The 20,099-nt window shown below is 40.0% G+C and overlaps 1 long non-coding RNA gene across 5 annotated transcripts in view; it reads left to right on the top strand.

The window, feature by feature from the left end:
• The first annotated feature begins 517 nt into the window (after nt 1-517).
• The window catches only part of LOC143662471 (uncharacterized), a 165,275-nt gene continuing 145,693 nt past the window's right edge, over nt 518-20,099 (top strand). For 3 of the 5 annotated variants that reach the window (XR_013165334.1, XR_013165336.1, XR_013165332.1), the window contains exons 1-3: nt 519-648; nt 1,414-2,291; nt 9,387-9,456. This is a non-coding gene — a long non-coding RNA (uncharacterized LOC143662471). Of the gene's footprint in view, nt 649-1,413; nt 2,292-9,386; nt 9,457-20,099 lie in introns of all 5 variants that reach the window. The other 2 variants (XR_013165335.1, XR_013165333.1) reach the window with 2 other exon arrangements.

Raw genomic sequence — 20,099 nt, 5'->3', positions numbered from 1 at the left:
ATAGAACACTGTCTATGAGATACAAACAAAGACACAAAGCAGATTGAAAGTGGAAAAATATGGGACAATTAAAAATACTACATGCAAACAATAACCAAAAGACAACTGGGCTTGGCTATAGCAATGTCAGACAAAATTGTGTCAGATATTAATATGAAACTAAGAAGTATACAGCTATAAAAGGGTAAATCTATCAACAAGATATAATTAAAACATATTCACACCAAACAACAGAAAATTAAAATATATGATTGCTTTGACGGGAGAAACCATTCTACAAAAACAGTTAAAGATGTCAACTAACCGCTATTCTAGTTTGATGGCTGCTGGAATGCAAATTGTGAATTATTGACCCTATACACGGGAGCGAATGATCAAAATAGGAATGTTTCCATTTGTTGGTGGTCCTTTGGTATTTGAAGAAAGAAAATAAAACAAGAAAAAAAAATCACAGGAACCTCAGTCCCTGCATCACAAAGGTCTGTCACAGTCAGTCAGGGGCGAGAGGCCGCGGGAGGTGGAGCTGAGCAGGAGGCCACGCCTTCTTCCCAAATCGCGGCCAACCAGGCGGTGGTGGAAAATCAGGGTCAGGAAACTTCAGGGAGGGTCTGCTGCCCCATCGTTCGAACGCTCCCAGGTCTCTGGCAGGTGAAGGCCGATTGGCATGCCCCGCACGATGGCATCGATCTCCGATGTCCGGGAATGATGCCGCTGAATGTCCTGCCCAAACACCAGCACCCAGGTCGAAACAGGTTACCCAACAGCTGGTGCGCCGGCCGGGCTTTCCTGCCATCGCTGAGGGCAGCCGAGCCTCTAGGTCTCCCCGACTCCTTAGAGGATAGGAGGCCAATGGCCGAAGTCAGGGCTATTTGTGAAGGGCTGCCTGGTGTCCCCTTTGGGTGCAGCAGGCTTTCTCATTCCCTAGATGTTGGGTAATGACTTGCTAAGAGAGTTCGGTCCCATGTTTACAGGGAGATTTGCATCCCCTGGGGGCAGGCCCTAAGTGGCAGGAGGGGAGCAGTGAGTTCACCTGCTCAGTTGGTCTAGAGATGGGAGGGGGAGGTCCCTGTGAGCCACGAAAGAACTTGACTGGCAGGATGCAATGGAGAGGCTAGAGGGAAGTGCCTGAAAATGGACAGCTGTGTTCCTGTGGCCACGTTCCCTGAAGATTATTGCTTAATGATATAGATTTCAAAAAAGGATTGTGTGATTGTGCAAGCCTACTGTCCGATGTTCCTCTTTTCTACCTTCCAAACAGGCAGGTGGAACATATGGAATAAAAGAGAATGACAGGGGGAACAAACGTTAAAATGAATTTCAGTGGAAAATGCTAGTGATCAATGAAAGGGAAGGATAAGGAGCATGGTATGTATTTTTTTTTCCTGATTTCTTTTTACTTCTTCTTCTGAACAGACGAAATGTTCCAGGAAATGATCATGATGATGAATAGCAACTACGTGATGGTATCATGAATTCCTTATGATATACGTAGACCGGAATGATCGAATTAGGAATGTTTACATTTGTTTGTTGTGTTTTGGTATTTAAAAAGAGAAAATAAAACAAGCAGAAGAAGGAAATACTCACTGGGGCCACAGCCCCAACATCACGAAGGTCTGCTGCAGGCAGTCGGAGGGAGGGGCCGAGGGAGGTGGAGATGAGCAGGAGGCCAGCACTGGTGGCAACTGCGGGTCAGGGAACCCCAGGGAGGGTCTGGGGTCCCACCACTCCACCGGCCCAAGCTTCTGGCAGCCGGAGGCCAACGCTTGTATCTGATGCACATTTTATCATCCCTGTCCACAGACAGGTACAACATATGGAATAAAAATCAATAATAGGACGAGCAAATGTCAAAATCAATTCAGTTGCAAATGCTAGTGATCAAAGAAAAGGAGGGGTGAGGGGAATGGTATGTGTCCATTTTTTTCTGTTTATTTTTTATTTCTCCTTCCGGATAGAGGAAAACGTTCCATGAAATGATCATAGTGATGAATATGCAACTATGTGAGGAAATTGTGAAGTCCTCATTCTATACGCAGAACCGAATGATCAAAATAGGAATGTTTGCATTTGTTTGTGGTCTTTTTGTGTCTGAAGAAAGAAAATAAAAGAAGAAAAAAGGACAAAAACACCACAGGGACCTCAGCCCCTGCGTCACAAAGGTCTGTCGCAGGCAGTCGGGGGGGGGGCAGGGGAGGTGGTGCTGAGCAAGAGGACTCGCCCACTGCCCAGACCCAGGCCGACCCGGTGGTGGCAGCAACTTCTGAGAGGATAGGAGGCGCAGGGCCAAGGTCAGGGCTGTCTGTGAAGGGCTGCCTGGATTCCTGCCGGGGGGTGGTTGGGGATGACCCCTCTTCATGGATCGGTTTCCTGTCGAGCCACTTCCCATGTCCCAGGCTGGAGCCTGGCCCCGAACGGTGATGCACCCAGCCCAGGGGGTCAAGAGGCAGGGGGCAGCGGCCGTTTGGGAGACGCTGCACCCCGGCAGCGGGGTGTCTGTGTGTTGTGTGGGATGGCGAGAGCGGCGGGGGTCGGCTGGCAGGAGGGGTCAGGTTGTTGGAAGGGACCCCAGAGAATTGAGCTGCATGCCGGGTGGCAAAGTGCTGCGCCCTGAGCACGCCCGAAGTGGCGCTGTGCGGGCGGGAGCCGGACCGAGGGTGATGCTGGCACAGGGTAGGCGGTCAGCAGGTCCCGACGATCCGGAGCCGGACAGCAGGTTGGGGAGGGAACCTCACCACAATGCCAGTGAGACAGCGCAGCCCTCCCCAGCCTCGGCTCTTGGGACAGCCACTGGTGGACCTCAGCGCTCCAAGTTCCGAAATTGTTTCAGTGCGCATGCCCGTGGTTAAGCAGCGAAGCTAAGCAGCGTCAGGAGCGGTCCGGGCTTGGATGGGAGACCGCCTGCCCTTTGCAACTGTTTTCAGGTTTCTTTTTTTTTTTTTTTTTTACTTTTTTTTTTTTTATTAATAAAAAAAGAATTAACAAAACAATTAGAAATCATTCCAATCTACATGTACAATCAGTAATTCTTAATAACATCACATAGTTGCACATTCATCATTTCTTAGTACATTTGCATCGATTTAGAAAAAGAAATAAAAAGACAATAGAATAAGAATTAAAACAATAATAGAAAGAAAAAAAAAACAAAAAAAACAAAAACAAAAAACCTATACCTCACTTGCAGCTTCATTCAGTGTTTTAACATAATTGCATTACAATTGGGTAGTATTGTGCTGTCCATTTCTGAGTTTTTATATCCAGTCCCGTTGTACAGTCTGTATCCCTTCATCTCCAATTATCCCTTCTCTTTTTTTTTTTTTTAATTAACGGAAAAAAAGAAATTAACCCAACATTTAGAGATCATACCATTCTACACATGCAATCATTAATTCTTAACATCATCACATAGATGCATGATCATCATTTCTTAGTACATTTGCATTGGTTTAGAAGAACTAGCAACATAACCGAAAAAGATATAGAATGTTAATATAGAGAAAAAAATAAAAGTAATAATAGTAAAATCAAAACAAAACAAAACAAAACAAAACAAAAACCTATAGCTCAGATGCAGCTTCATTCAGTGTTTTAACATGATTACTTTACAATTAGGTATTATTGTGCTGTCCATTTTTGAGTTTTTGTATCTAGTCCTGTTGCACAGTCTGTATCCCTTCAGCTTCAATTACCCATTGTCTTACCCTGTTTCTAACTCGTGCTGAACTCTGTTACCAATGACATATTTCAAGTTTATTCTCGAATGTCCGTTCACATCAGTGGGACCATACAGTATTTGTCCTTTAGTTTTTGGCTGGATTCACTCAGCATAATATTCTCTAGGTCCATCCATGTTATTACATGGTTCATAAGTTTATCTTGTCTTAAAGCTGCATAATATTCCATCGTATGTATATACCACAGTTTGTTTAGCCACTCTTCTGTTGATGGAGATTTTGGCTGTTTCCATCTCTTTGCAATTGTAAATAATGCTGCTATAAACATTGGTGTGCAAATGTCCGTTTGTGTCTTTGCCCTTAAGTCCTTTGAGTAGATACCTAGCAATGGTATTGCTGGGTCGTATGGCAATTCTATATTCAGCTTTTTGAGGAACCGCCAAACTGCCTTCCACAGTGGTTGCACCCTTTGACATTCCCACCAACAGTGGATAAGTGTGCCTCTTTCTCCGCATCCTCTCCAGCACTTGTCATTTTCTGTTTTGTTGATAATGGCCATTCTGGTGGGTGTGAGATGATATCTCATTGTGGTTTTGATTTGCATTTCTCTAATGGCCAGGGACATTGAGCATCTCTTCATGTGCCTCTTGGCCATCCGTATTTCCTCTTCTGAGAGGTGTCTGTTCAAGTCTTTTTCCCATTTTGTAATTGGGTTGGCTGTCTTTTTGTTGTTGAGATGAACAATCTCTTTATAAATTCTGGATACTAGACCTTTATCTGATATATCATTTCCAAATATTGTCTCCCATTGTGAAGGCTGTCTTTCTACTTTCTTGATGAACTTCTTTGATGCACAAAAGTGTTTAATTTTGAGGAGTTCCCATTTATTTATTTCCTTCTTCAGTGCTCTTGCTTTAGGTTTAAGGTCCATAAAACCGCCTCCAGTTGTAAGATCCATAAGATATCTCCCAACATTTTCCTCTAACTGTTTTATGGTCTTAGACCTAATGTTTAGATCTTTGATCCATTTTGAGTTAACTTTTGTATAGGGTGTGAGAGATGGGTCTTCTTTCATTCTTTTGCATATGGATATCCAGTTCTCTAGGCACCATTTATTGAAGAGACTGCTCTGTCCCAGGTGAGTTGGCTTGACTGCCTTATCAAAGATCAAATGTCCATAGATGAGAGGGTCTATATCTGAGCACTCTATTCGATTCCATTGGTCGATATATCTATCTTTATGCCAATACCATGCTGTTTTGACCACTGTGGCTTCATAATATGCCTTAAAGTCAGGCAGCGCGAGACCTCCAGCTTCGTTTTTTTTCCTCAAGATGTTTTTAGCAATTCGGGGCACCCTGCCCTTCCAGATAAATTTGCTTATTGGTTTTTCTATTTCTGAAAAATAAGTTGTTGGGATTTTGATTGGTATTGCATTGAATCTGTAGATCAATTTAGGTAGGATTGACATCTTAACTATATTTAGTCTTCCAATCCACGAACACGGTATGCCCTTCCATCTATTTAGGTCTTCTGTGATTTCTTTTAGCAGTTTTTTGTAGTTTTCTTTATATAGGTTTTTTGTCTCTTTAGTTAAATTTATTCCTAGGTATTTTATTCTTTTAGTTGCAATTGTAAATGGGATTCGTTTCTTGATTTCCCCCTCAGCTTGTTCATTACTAGTGTATAGAAATGCTACAGATTTTTGAATGTTGATCTTGTAACCTGCTACTTTGCTGTACTCATTTATTAGCTCTAGTAGTTTTGTTGTGGATTTTTCCAGGTTTTCGACGTATAGTATCATATCGTCTGCAAACAGTGATAGTTTTACTTCTTCCTTTCCAATTTTGATGCCTTGTATTTCTTTTTCTTGTCTAATTGCTCTGGCTAGAACCTCCAACACAATGTTGAATAATAGTGGTGATAGTGGACATCCTTGTCTTGTTCCTGATCTTAGGGGGAAAGTTTTCAATTTTTCCCCATTGAGGATGATATTAGCTGTGGGTTTTTCATATATTCCCTCTATCATTTTAAGGAAGTTCCCTTGTATTCCTATCTTTTGAAGTGTTTTCAACAGGAAAGGATGTTGAATCTTGTCGAATGCCTTCTCTACATCAATTGAGATGATCATGTGATTTTTCTGCTTTGATTTGTTGATATGGTGTATTACATTAATTGATTTTCTTATGTTGAACCATCCTTGCATTCCTGGGATGAATCCTACTTGGTCATGATGTATAATTCTTTTAATGTGTTGTTGGATACGATTTGCTAGAATTTTATTGAGGATTTTTGCATCTGTATTCATTAGAGAGATTGGTCTGTAGTTTTCTTTTTTTGTAATATCTTTGCCTGGTTTTCGTATGAGGGTGATGTTGGCTTCATAGAATGAATTAGGTAGTTTTCCCTCCACTTCGATTTTTTTGAAGAGTTTGAAGAGAATTGGTACTAATTCTTTCTGGAACGTTTGGTAGAATCCACATGTGAAGCCATCTGGTCCTGGACTTTTCTTTTTAGGAAGCTTTTGAATGACTAATTCAATTTCTTTACTTGTGATTGGTTTGTTGAGGTCATCTATGTCTTCTTGAGTCAAAGTTGGTTGTTCATGTCTTTCCAGGAACCCGTCCATTTCCTCTAAATTGTTGTATTTATTAGCGTAAAGTTGTTCATAGTATCCTGTTATTACCTCCTTTATTTCTGTGAGGTCAGTAGTTATGTCTCCTCTTCCATTTCTGATCTTATTTATTTGCATCCTCTCTCTTCTTCTTTTTGTCAATCTTGCTAAGGGCCCATCAATCTTATTGATTTTCTCATAGAACCAACTTCTGGCCTTATTGATTTTCTCTATTGTTTTCATGTTTTCAATTTCATTTATTTCTGCTCTAATCTTTGTTATTTCTTTCCTTTTGCTTGCTTTGGGGTTAGCTTGCTGTTCTTTCTCCAGTTCTTCCAAATGGATAGTTAATTCCTGAATTTTTGCCTTTTCTTCTTTTCTGATATAGGCATTTAGAGCAATAAATTTCCCTCTTAGCACTGCCTTTGCTGCGTCCCATAAGTTTTGATATGTTGTGTTTTCATTTTCATTCGCCTCGAGGTATTTGCTAATTTCTCTTGCAATTTCTTCTTTGACCCAGTCGTTGTTTAGGAGTGTGTTGTTGAGCCTTCACGTATTTGTGAATTTTCTGGCACTCTGCCTATTATTGATTTCCAACATCATTCCTTTATGGTCCGAGAAAGTGTTGTGTAAGATTTCAATCTTTTTAAATTTGTTGAGACTTGCTTTGTGACCCAGCATATGGTCTATCTTTGAGAATGATCCATGAGCACTTGAGAAAAAGGTGTATCCTGCTGTTGTGGGATGTAATGTCCTATAAATGTCTATTAAGTCTAGTTCATTTATAGTAATATTCAGATTCTCTATTTCTTTGTTGATCCTCTGTCTAGATGTTCTGTCCCTTGATGAGAGTGGTGAGTTGAAGTCTCCAACTATTATGGTATATGAGTCTATTTCCCTTTTCAGTGTTTGCAGTATATTCCTCACGTATTTTGGGGCATTCTGATTCGGTGCGTAAATATTTATGATTGTTATGTCTTCTTGTTTAATTGTTCCTTTTATTAGTATATAGTGTCCTTCTTTGTCTCTTTTAACTGTTTTACATTTGAAGTCTAATTTGTTGGATATTAGTATAGCCACTCCTGCTCTTTTCTGGTTGTTATTTGCATGAAATATCTTTTCCCAACCTTTCACTTTCAACCTATGTTTATCTTTGGGTCTAAGATGTGTTTCCTGTAGACAGCATATCGAAGGATCCTGTTTTTTAATCCATTCTGCCAATCTATGTCTTTTAATTGGGGAATTCAGTCCATTGACATTTAGTGTTATTACTGTTTGGATAATATTTTCCTCTAACATTTTGCCTTTTGTATTATATATATCATATCTGATTTTCCTTCTTTCTACACTCTTTTCCATATCTCTCTCTTCTGTCTTTTTGTATCTGACTCTAGTGCTCCCTTTAGTATTTCTTGCAGAGCTGGTCTCTTGGTCACAAATTCTTTCAGTGACTTTTTGTCTGAGAATGTTTTAATTTCTCCCTCATGTTTGAAGGATAATTTTGCTGGATATAGGAGTCTTGGTTGGCAGTTTTTCTCTTTTAGTATTTTAAATATATCATCCCACTGTCTTCTAGCTTCCATGGTTTCTGCTGAGAAATCTACACAAAGTCTTATTGGGTTTCCCTTGTATGTAATGGATTGTTTTCTCTTGCTGCTTTCAAGATCTTCTCTTTCTCTTTGACCTCTGACATTCTAACTAGTAAGTGTCTTGGAGAACGCCTATTTGGGTCTAATCTCTTTGGGGTGCGCTGCACTTCTTGGATCTGTAATTTTAGGTCTTTCATAAGAGTTGGGAAATTTTCAGTGAAAATTTCTTCCATTAGTTTTTCTCCTCCTTTTCCCTTCTCTTCTCCTTCTGGGACACCCACAACACGTATATTTGTGCGGTTCATATTGTCCTTGAGTTCCCTGATACCCTGTTCAAATTTCTCCATTCTTTTCCCTATAGTTTCTGTTTCTTTTTGGAATTCAGATGTTCCATCCTCCAAATCACTAATTCTATCTTCTGTGTCTTTAAATCTATCATTGTAACTATCCATTATTTTTTCTATGTTTGCTACTTTATCCTTCACTTCCATAAGTTCTGCGATTTGTTTTTTCAGTTTTTCTATTTCTTCTTTATGTTCAGCCCATGTCCTCTTCATGTCCTCCTTCAATTTATCGATTTCATTTTTGAAGAGGTTTTCCATTTCTGTTCGTATATTCAGGATTAGTTGTCTCAGCTCTTGTGTCTCATTTGAGCTATTGGTTTGTTCCTTTGACTGAACCATATTCTCAATCTTTTGAGCGTGGACAGTTATCTTCTGCTGCTGGCGTCTGGGCATTTATTCAGATTTTTCTTGGTGTTGGACCCAGCAAGGTTGTAATATTTTTCTGTGAAATCTCTGGGTTCTGTTTTTCTTATCCTGCCCAGTAGGTGGCGCTCGTGGCACACGTTTGTCTGCGGGTCCCACCAGTAAAAGGTGCTGTGGGACCTTAAACGTTGGAAAACTCTCGCCGTCCTGGGGGTTCGCTAGCCGAAGCGGCTTGAGCCGGCCCGGGGTCCGAACGCAGGGAGGGTGTCCGAACGCAGGGAGGGTTGCTGGTCGCCGCAGCCAGGGAAAGAGCCCGTCCGAATTTCCTAGTCGGCCCTGGGCAACAAGCGTGGCGGGAGGGCGCCAGCGGCAGCGGCCCGCCCAAGAGAGTGCACGTTCCCCGGGAGTCACGGGGTCACTGTTCTCCGCGGCCTGGGGGTTTCTGATCCAATTCTCTCAGTTGGTCCGGGGGCTGCGCGTGGTGTGGGCGCCAGTCACCTTGGTTTCAGGGGACCACCTCTCCAATTCTCCCAGCCGGCCCGGGAAGGGGGAAGGGAGTAACTCCGGCCGCTTGCCACCCCGCCCGGTAAGGCCCGCGCGCCTCAGCGATCTCACCCGAGCTGCTTCTCTCAGCCAGCCAGCTGTTCCAGGATGGGGTACACTGTCTTTTTTTATCTCTGTTGTGGCTTTGGGCGCTTTCTGTATCGTTTCTACTCCCCTAGTAGGTGTCCTGGAGAAGAAACTAAGATCCGCGCGTCTTACTAAGCCGCCATCTTCCAGGAAGTCCATCTGTTTTCAGGTTACTTGATTCCGCTGATGGTGACGGACAACTCATTACCAGTATTTCCTGAGTGAGACCTTGCAAACAGGTAGGTGGAACATATGGAAAAAAAGAGAATGACGGGGCGAACAAAGGTTAAAATGAATTTCCGTGGAAAAGACTAGTGATCAATGTAAGGGAGGGGTAAGGAGTATGGTATGCATAATTTTTTCTGTTTTATTTTTATTTCTTCTTCTGAACAGATGGAAACGTTCCAAGAAATGATCATGATGATGAATATGCAACTGTGGGATGTTATCGTGAATTCTCATGATACACTTAGACCTGAATGATTGAAATAGGAATGTTTGCATTTGTTTCGTGTGTTTTGGTGTTTATAAATAGAAAATAAACCAAGCACGAAAAGGAAATACTCACGGGTCCACAGCACCAACATCACAAAGGTCTGCTGCAGCCAGTCGGGGTGATTGGCTGAGGGAATTGGAGATGAACAGGAGGCCCCGCCCTCGGCCCAGCCCCCCGACCGATTGGCAGCTAGTGTCAAATGTGCTTAAGGAACCCCAGGGAGAGTCTGGGGCCCCAGTACTCCACCTATCCTGGTTTCTGGCAGCCCGAGGCCGATCCTTGTATCTGATGCTCCTTTTATCTCCTTTGTCAACGGACAGGTACAACATATAAAACAAAAAACAATAATAGGGTGAACAAACGTCAAAATCAATTCAGTTGGAAGCACTGGTGATCAAAGAAACAGAGGGGTAAGGGGCATGGTGTGTTTCCTTTTTTTCTGTTTATTTTTTATTTCTCCTTCCAGATAGAGGCAAATTTTCCAAGAAATGATCATGAGGAAGGATATGCAACAATGTGATGAAATTGTGAAGTATTCATAGTATACGCAGAACGAATACTCAAAATGGGAATGTTGCATTTTTTTTATTAATTAAAAAAATTAACTAACACAACATTTAGAAATCATTCCGTTCTACATATACAATCAGTAATTCTTAATATCATCACATAGATGCATATTCATCATTTCTTAGTACATTTGCATTGATTTAGAAAAAGAAATAGAAAGACAACAGAAAAAGAAATAAAACGATAATAGAGAGAAAAAAATTTTAAAAATTAAAAAAATAAAAATAAAAATAATAATACAAGAAAACTATACCTCAGATGCAGCTTCATTCAGTGTTTTAACATAATTACATTACAATTAGGTAGTATTGTGCTGTCCATTTCTGAGTTTTTGTATCCAATCTTGTTGCACAGTCTGTATCCTTTCAGCTCCAATTACCCATTGTCTTACCTTATTTCTACCTCCTGATGGTCTCTGTTACCAATCACATATTCCAAGTTTATTCTCTAATGTTGGTTCACATCAGTGGGACCATACAGTATTTGTCCTTTAGTTTTTGGCTATTCTCACTCAGCATAATGTTCTCTAGGTCCATCCATGCTATTACATGCTTCATAAGTTTATTCTGTCTTAAAGCTGCATAATATTCCATCGTATGTATATACCACAGTTTATTTAGCCACTCGTCCGTTGATGGACATTTTGGCTGTTTCCATCTCTTTGCAATTGTAAACAATGCTGCTATAAACATTGGTGTGCAAATGTCCGTTTGTGTCTTTGCCCTTAAGTCCTCTGAGTAGATACCTAGCAATGGTATTACTGGGTCGGATGGCAATTCTATATTCAGCTGTTTGAGGAACCGCCAAACTGCCTTCCTTAGTGGTTGCACCATTTGACATTCCCACCAACAGTGGATAAGTGTACCTCTTTCTCCACATCCTCTCCAGCACTTGTCATTTTCTGTTTTGTTGATAATGGCCATTCTGGTGGGTGTGAGATGATATCTCATTGTGGTTTTGATTTGCATTTCTCTAACGGCCAGGGACATTGAGCATCTCTCTCATGTGCCTTTTAGCCATTTGTATTTCCTCCTCTGAGAGGTGTCTGTTCAAGTCTTTTTCCCATTTTGTAATTGGATTGGCTGTTTTTTTGTTGTTGTTGAACAATCTCTTTATAAGATCTGGATACTAGCCCTTTATCTGATATGTTGTTTCCATATATTATCTCCCATTGTGTAGGCTGTCTTTCTACTTTCTTGATGAAGTTCTTTGATGCACAAAAGTGTTTAATTTTGAGGAGCTCCCATTTATTTATATCTTTCTTCAGTGCTCTTGCTTTATGTTTAAGGTCCATAAAACCGCCTCCAATTGTAAGACTCATAGGATATCTTCCTACGTTTTCCTCTAACTGTTTTATGGTCTTAGACCTAATGTTTAGATCTTTGATCCATTTTGAGTTAACTTTTGTATAGAGTGTGAGATACGGGTCCTCTTTCATTTTTTGCATATGGATATCCAGTTCTCTAGGCACCATTTATTGAAGAGACTGTTCTGTCCCAGGTGAGTTGGCTTGAGTGCCTTATCAAAGATCAAATGTCCATAGATGAAAGGGTCTATATCTGAGCACTCTATTTGATTCCATTGGTCGATATATCTATCTCTATGCCAGTACCATGTTGCTTTGAACACTGTGGCTTCATAATATGCCTTAAAGTCAGACAGCGTGAGACCTCCAGCTTCATTTTTTTTCCTCAAGATACTTTTAGTAATTCGGGGTACCCTGCCCTTCCAGATAAATTTGCTTATTGGTTTTTCTATTTCTGAAAAATAAGTTGTTGGGATTTTGATTGGTATTGCATTGAATCTGTAAATCAATTTAGGTAGAATTGACATCTTAAATTATATTTAGTCTTCCAATCCATGAACACGGTGTACCCTTCCATCTATTTAGGTCTTCTGTGATTTCTTTTAACAGTTTTTTTTTTGTAGTTTTCTTTGTATAGGTCTTTTGTCTCTTTAGTTAAATTTATTCCTAAGTATTTTATTCTTCTAGTTGCAATTGTAAATGGAATTCGTTTCTTGATTTCCCCCTCAGCTTGTTCATTACTAGTGTATAGAAATACTACAGATTTATGAATGTTGATCTTGTAACCTGCTACTTTGCTGTACTCATTTATTAGCTCTAATAGTTTTGCTGTGGATTTTTCAGGGTTTTCGATGTATAGTATCATATCATCTGCAAACAGTGATAGTTTTACTTCTTCCTTTCCAATTTTGATGCCTTGTATTTCTTTTTCTTGTCTAATTGCTCTGGCTAGAACCTCCAACACGATGTTGAATAACAATGGTGATTATGGACATCCTTGTCTTGTTCCTGATCTTAAGGGGAAAGTTTTCAATTTTTCCCCATTGAGGATGATATTAGCTGTGGGTTTTTCATATATTCCCTCTATCGTTTTAAGGAGGTTCTCTTGTATTCCTATCCTTTGAAGTGTTTTCAACAGGAAAGGATGTTGAATCTTGTCAAATGCCTTCTCTGCATCAATTGAGATGATCATGTGATTTTTCTGCTTTGATTTGTTGATATGGTGTATTACATTAATTCACTTTCTTATGTTGAACCATCCTTGCATACCTGGGATGAATCCTACTTGGTCATGATGTATAATTCTTTTAATGTGTTGCTGGATTCGATTTGCTAGAATTTTGTTGAGGATTTTTGCATCTATATTCATTAGAGAGATTGGTCTGTAGTTTTCTTTTTTTGCAATATCTATGCTTGGTTTTGGTATGAGGGTGATGTTGGCTTCATAGAATGAATTGGGTAGCTTTCCCTCCACTTCAATTTTTTTGAAGAGTTTGAGCAGGTTTGGTACTAATTCTTTCTGGAATGTTTGGTAGAATTCACATGTGAAGCCGTCTGGTCCTGGACTTTTCTTTTTAGGAAGCTTTTGAATGACTGATTCAGTTTGTTTACTTGTGATTGGTTTGTTGAGGTCATCTATTTCTTCTTGAGACAAAGTTGGTTGTTCGTGCCTTTCTAGGAACTTGTCCATTTCATCTACATTGTTGTATTTATTAGCATAAAATTGTTCATAGTATCCTGTTATTACCTCCTTTATTTCTGTGAGGTCAGTGGTTATGTCTCCTCTTCCATTTCTGATCTTATTTATTTGCATCCTCTTTCTTCTTCTTTTTGTCAATCTTGCTAAGGGCCCATCAATCTTATTGATTTTCTCATAGAACCAACTTCTGGTCTTATTGATTTTCTCTATTGTTTTCATGTTCTCAAATTCATTTATTTCTGCTCTAATCTTTGCTATTTCTTTCCTTTTGCTTGCTTTGTGGTTAGTTTGCTGTTCTCTCTCCAGTTCTTCCAAGTGGACAGTTAATTCCTGCATTTTTGTCCTTTCTTCTTTTTTGATATAGGCATGTAGGGCAATAAATTTCCCTTTTAGCACTACATTTGCTGCATCCCGTAGGTTTTGATATGTTGTGTTTTCATTTTCATTCGCCTCAAGATATTTACTAATTTCTCTCGTAATTTCTTCCTTGACCCACTCGTTGTTTAAGAGTGTGTTGTTGAGCCTCCACGTATTTGCGAATTTTATGGCACTCTGCCTATTATTGATTTCCAACTTCATTCCTTTATGATCTGAGAAAGTGTTGTGTATGATTTCAATCTTTTTAAATTTGTTAAGACTTGCTTTGTGACCCAGCATATGGTCTATCTTTGAGAATGATCCATGAGCACTTGAGAAAAAGGTGTATCCTGCTGTTGTGGCATGTAATGTCCTATAAATGTCTGTTAAGTCTAGCTCATTTATTGTAATATTCAAGTTCTCTGCTTCTTTATTGATCCTCTGTCTAGATGTTCTGTCCATTGATGAGAGTGGGGAATTGAAGTCTCCATCTCTTATGGTAGATGTGTCTATTTCCTTTTTCAGTAATTGCAGTGTCTTCCTCACGTATTTTGGGGCATTCTGATTCGGTGTGTAAATATTTATGATTGCTATGTCTTCTTGTTTAATTGTTCCTTTTATTAGTAGATAGTATCCTTCTTTGTCTCTTTTAATTGTTTTACATTTGAAGTCTAATTTGTTGAATATTAGTATAGCTACTCCTGCTCTTTTCTGGTTGTTATTTGCATGAAATATCTTTTCCCAACCTTTCACTTTCAGCCTATGTTTTTCTTTGGGTCTAAGATGTGTTTCCTGTAGACAGCATATAGAAGGATCCTGTTTTTTAATCCATTCTGCCAGTCTATGTCTTTTGATTGGTGAGATCAATCCATTAACATTTAGTGTTATTACTGTTTGGGTAATACTTTCCTCTATCATTTTGCCTTTTGTATTATATATATCATATCTAGTTTTCCTTCTTTCTACACTCTTCTCCACACCTCTCTCTTCTGTCTTTTCATATCTGACTCTAGTGCTCCCTTTAGTATTTCTTGCAGAGCTGGTCCCTTGGTCACAAATTCTCTCAGTGACTTTTTGTCTGAAAATGTTTTAATTTCTCCCTCATTTTTCAAGGACAATTTTTCTGGTTATAGAATTCTTGGTTGGCAGTTTTTCTCTTTTAGTAATTTAAATATATCATCCCACTGTCTTCTTGCTTCCATGGTTTCTGCTGAGAAATCTACACATAGTCTTATTGGGTTTCCCTTGTATGTGATAGATTGTTTTTCTCTTGCTGCTTTCAAGATCCTCTCTTTCTCTTTGACCTCTGGCATTCTAACTAGTAAGTGTCTTGGAGAACGCCTATTTGGATCTATTCTCTTTGGGGTGCACTGCACTTCTTGGATCTGTAATTTTAGGTCTTTCATAAGAGTTGGGAAATTTTCAGTGATAATTTCTTCCATTAGTTTTTCTCCTCTTTTTCCCTTCTCTTCTCCGTCTGGGACACCCACAACACATATATCTGTCTGCTTCACATTATCATTCAATTCCATGAGCCCCTGCTCAAATTTTTCCATTCTTTTCCCTATAGTTTCTGTTTCTTTTTGGATTTCAGATGTTCCATCTTCCAGAGACCTGTGTCTCTTGAGATCTACAATTGTAGGTTTCCATTGTTTTTTTCATCTCTTCTACTGTATCTTTCATTCCCATAAGTTCTGTGATTTGTTTTTTCAGACTTTCCATTTGTTCTTTTTGTTCATCCCTTGCCTTCTTCATGTCTTCCCTCAGTTTATTGATTTGGTTTTTGAATAGGTTTTCCATTTCTGTTCATATATTCAGAATTAGTTGTCTCAGCTCCTGCATCTCATTTGAACTATTGGTTTGTTCCTTTGACTGGGCCATATCTTCAATTTTCCTGGTGTGATTTGTTATTTTTTGCTGACGTCTGGACTTTTAATCAGATTTCCCTGAGTGTGAGAACCAGCAGGTTGAAAAATTTTCCTGTGAAGTCTCTGGGCTCTGTTTTTCTTATCCTGCCCAGTATGTGGTGCTTGTCTGTCTGCTGGTTCCACCAGCAAGAGATGTTGTGGCTTCTTTAACTTTGGAAGGCTCTCCCTGCTGTCTGCGTGGTGGAGACAGAGAAAAGGTTGTAGGCTGGTTTTAATGGCTTCAAATTGCGAAGTCCTGGGATCTGAATTCCTTGAGAGAGGGATTCCGCCTGAGTTGCATTTCACCCCTCTCCTGGGGAAGGGTCAGGTGGTAGAAAGCCCTGAAAGCAGACTATTTCTGCATTTGGGGCAGTTGCAACTTGTGTAATCCTGGCGCTGAGCCCAGAGGCAACCGAGCCTCCATAGAAACAGCCACAGAAGGCTCTGTTTTGCCCCCTTTCCTCTTTTTCAGTTAGACCAATAGGCAACTTCCACCTTGATCAGTTTCGCCTGAGCTGGGGGCCTACTTCTAGTAGGCAGAATTTGTCTGTTAATGCCACTATTGGTGTTTGGTTGGACTCAGTCCCCACTACTGTTGGAGACTCTTTCTTTTCCCTCTGGGTAGCCTCCTGTGGGGGAGGGGCGCTGGTCACCGGCCACCGTGGCTTGGGAAATTCGCTGATCGAGACCCGCCGCCAGACCGCGAAGCCTCCTGTGGGGGAGGGGCACCAGTCACCGGCCGCCTCAGCTTGGGGAATTCACTGATTGAGACCCACCACCCAACCGGGAAGCCTCCTGTGGGGGCGGGGTGCCGGTCGCCGGCCACTGTGGCTTGGGGAATTCACTGATCGGAGACTCCCAGCCAGTCCAAGAAGGAGGGAGGGAGGGGTGCCAGTCGCCAGCTGCTGCGGCTTGGGGAATATGCCAATCCGAGACTCCCAGCTGGTCCAGGAAGGAGGGAGGGAGGGAGGGGCGCCATCAGCCACCAGCCACCGCGGCCTGGGGAAGCATGCACCACTCAGGGAACTCACCACAGCAGAGTCTCGCAGCAGGCCCAGCTGGTCCAGACTGGGGTACGCTGTGTGTTCAGTCTCTGTCGTGGCTCCAGGAGCTGTTCTGCACTATTTCTGGTTATTTAGTGGTTGTTCTGGAGGAGGAACTAAGGCGTGCGCACCTTACTAAGCCGCCATCTTGGCCAAATAACCAGAATGTTGCATTTTTTTTGTGGATTTTTGTTCTACAAGAAAGAAAATAAGAAAAGAAGAATATATCACAGGGACCTCAATCCCTGCATTCTCAAAGGTCTCTATCACAGTCTCACAGGCTGTTGCTCATGGTTTGGCTGGATAGTCAGCGACTTGAAAGAGCATGATTTGAAGATTGTTGCCAAAGTGTTCTGGGGAAAAGGTATGCCAGTTTACTTTGCTGAGTTTCCGAAGATATGAAAATATTTGTATCTTATGAGAATGTGCACTAGAGGGTGATTTTAGCCTGGGAAGCTTTTAATAATCAAGTGGATAAAATGACCCATTCTGTGGATATTAGTCAGCATCTTTCCCCATCAACTCCTGTCATTGCCCAATGGGCTCATGAACACAGTGAGAATGGTGATAGGAATGGAGGTTATGTATGGGTTCAACAACATGGACTTCCATTCACCATGGCTGATATGGCTAGAATTAGTGCTGAATGCCCAATATGCCAGCAAAAGCACCCACACTCAGCCCCAAATATACACAATTTCCTGATGTGATCAGCCAGCTGCATCATGAGAGGTTGATTATATAGGACAACTCCCATCATGCAAGAGGCAGTGATTTTTTCTAACTAGAATAAACACATACTCTGGGTATGAGATTGCCTTTTCTGCATGCAATCCTTCTGCCCAAAGTACCATTTCTGGACTTACAGAGTTGCTTGTTCATCATTATGGCATTCCACAGAGCATTGCTTCTAAACAAGGAACCCACTTCCCAGCAAGTGAAGTGCTGGAATGGGCACTTTTCATGGAATTCTCTGGTCTTATTATGTTCTACATCATCCAGGGCTAGCTGGGTTGTTAGAACAGTAGAATGGTCTTTTGAAAACTCAAGTACAGTGCCAACTAGGTGGCAATACCTTGCAGGCCTGGAGTGATGTTCTCCAGGAGGCTGTGTATGCTCTGAATCAACATTCACTGTATGATACTTTCTTCCATAGCCAGGATCTATGGGTCCAGGAATCGAGGGGTGGAAATGGGAGTGGCATCACTCACTAATACCCTTAGTGATCTGCTTGGAAAAACTTTGCTTCCTGTACCTGTGCCCTTGAGCTCTCCTGGTTTACAGGTTTTAGTTCCAAAAGGGTCATCGCTTCCACCAAGAAAAACAACAATGATTTCATTGACCAGGAATCTAAGACTGCCGCTTGGTCACTTTGGGCTACCCATGCCCCTGGATCAACAAGCTAAGAGGGGTATTAATTTACTGGCTGGAGTGATTGACCCTAACTATCAGAAGAAATAAGACTGCAACTATACAATGGAGGTAAAGAAGAGTTTTCCTGGAATATAGGAGATTCCCTAAGGTGTCTCTAATTACTACCATGTCCTGTGATTAAAATGAATGGACATTACAACAACCCAATCCAGGCAGGACTACCAATGGCACTTAAACCTCAGGAATGGAGACTTGGGTTACCCCACCAGACAAAGAACCATGCCAGGTGAGGTGCTGGTTGAGGGTAAAGGAAACATGACATGGGTAGTGGAAGAAGATAGGGATAAATATGAACTATGACAATGTGATCATTTATAGAAACCCACCTGTAATGATATTAATATTTCTTCCTTGCTTTGTAATTAGCATCTATGTATTTATACATTATTCAAATTCTTAGTGCTCCTCTTTATTTTATCCCCTTTGTCCTATGACATAAGCTGTTTTGTTCATGTTATAGTATTTAAGTTGTAGAATATCAAGTTTAAGAATGAATATTACCCAAGACTTTCACCTTTTCTGGAGAGATTTAATGTGTTCCCAATTGCACACAAGACAGTTGAGCATTGTTAGATGAGGAAAAAATGTGTCTGTTATTGTTTTCTATTTAGAGATTAAGTGTGGTTTAAGGTGATGTGTATAGCTGCCAAATTGGCAAGGGCTAGACCATCATGGTCAGATTCATGTGTCAACTTGGCCAAGTGGTTGTGCCCAGTTGTCTGGTAGGACAAGTGCTGGTCTGTCTGTTGCTGTGAGGACATTTCATGTACTTAAATCATGACCATGTTGGCTGAATCCACAGCTGACACAATTAGCTAAATGGATTGTTTCTCAAATAAGAGATATTTAATCTAATTAATGGATGTTTTTTAAAGAAGATTCATAAGAGACAATCATTCTTTATGCTTCAGCCAACCAGCCTTTCCTGAGATTTCATTAAGAACCTTCATTGTAGCTGCCAGCTCATGACCTGCCCTACAGATCTTGGACTCTTACATCTCCAAGGTTGTGTGAGACACTATTTTTTTTTTTTTATAAAAACTTTATCATATTTCTTTCATTTATTCCTTTCTGAATTATTTAAAATAAATCCCAGATGTAATATAATTTTACTGGTACCTCTTCAGTATACATTTTCAAAATACATGTGGACATTTTCTTTTATAAATACAGAATCATTATTTCACTTAAAATTAACAATAATCTTACTGTTTTATTCAAAACAAAAATCAAACTCCCCTTATTGTCTAGGAAATATCTTTTTACATTTGATCCAGATAACCTCCATATATTTCCTTTCATTGACTCTTTTTTTTTTTTTTTTTTACGTTGTTTTTTTTTTTTAATAGAAACAATTTCCCTGGCTTTTATCACCAGACTTTTTAGTAACTTATTATTTACACTTTTTTTTAATTAATTAAAAAAAGAATTAACAAAACAATTAGAAATCATTCCAATCTACATGTACAATCAGTAATTCTTAATAACATCACATAGTTGCATATTCATCATTTCTTAGTACATTTGCATCGATTTAGAAAAAGAAATAAAAAGACAACAGAATAAGAATTAAAACAATAATAGAAAGAAAAAAAAACAAAAAAAACAAAAACAAAAAACCTATACCTCACATGCAGCTTCATTCAGTGTTTTAACATAATTGCATTACAATTAGGTAGTATTGTGCTGTCCATTTCTGAGTTTTTATATCCAGTCCCGTTGTACAGTCTGTATCCCTTCATCTCCAATTATCCCTTCTCTTTTTTTTTTTTAATTAACGGAAAAAAAGAAATTAACCCAACATTTAGAGATCATACCATTCTACACATGCAATCATTAATTCTTAACATCATCACATAGATGCATGATCATCATTTCTTAGTACATTTGCATTGGTTTAGAAGAACTAGCAACATAACCGAAAAAGATATAGAATGTTAATATAGAGAAAAAAATAAAAGTAATAATAGTAAAATCAAAACAAAACAAAACAAAACAAAACAAAAACCTATAGCTCAGATGCAGCTTCATTCAGTGTTTTAACATGATTACTTTACAATTAGGTATTAT

Source organism: Tamandua tetradactyla, chromosome 18, assembly GCF_023851605.1.
Source record: "Tamandua tetradactyla isolate mTamTet1 chromosome 18, mTamTet1.pri, whole genome shotgun sequence".
Classification (NCBI taxonomy): Eukaryota; Metazoa; Chordata; class Mammalia; order Pilosa; family Myrmecophagidae; genus Tamandua; species Tamandua tetradactyla.
Note: the sequence above shows the minus strand (reverse complement) of the source record. Positions and strands in the feature narration are given on the sequence as shown.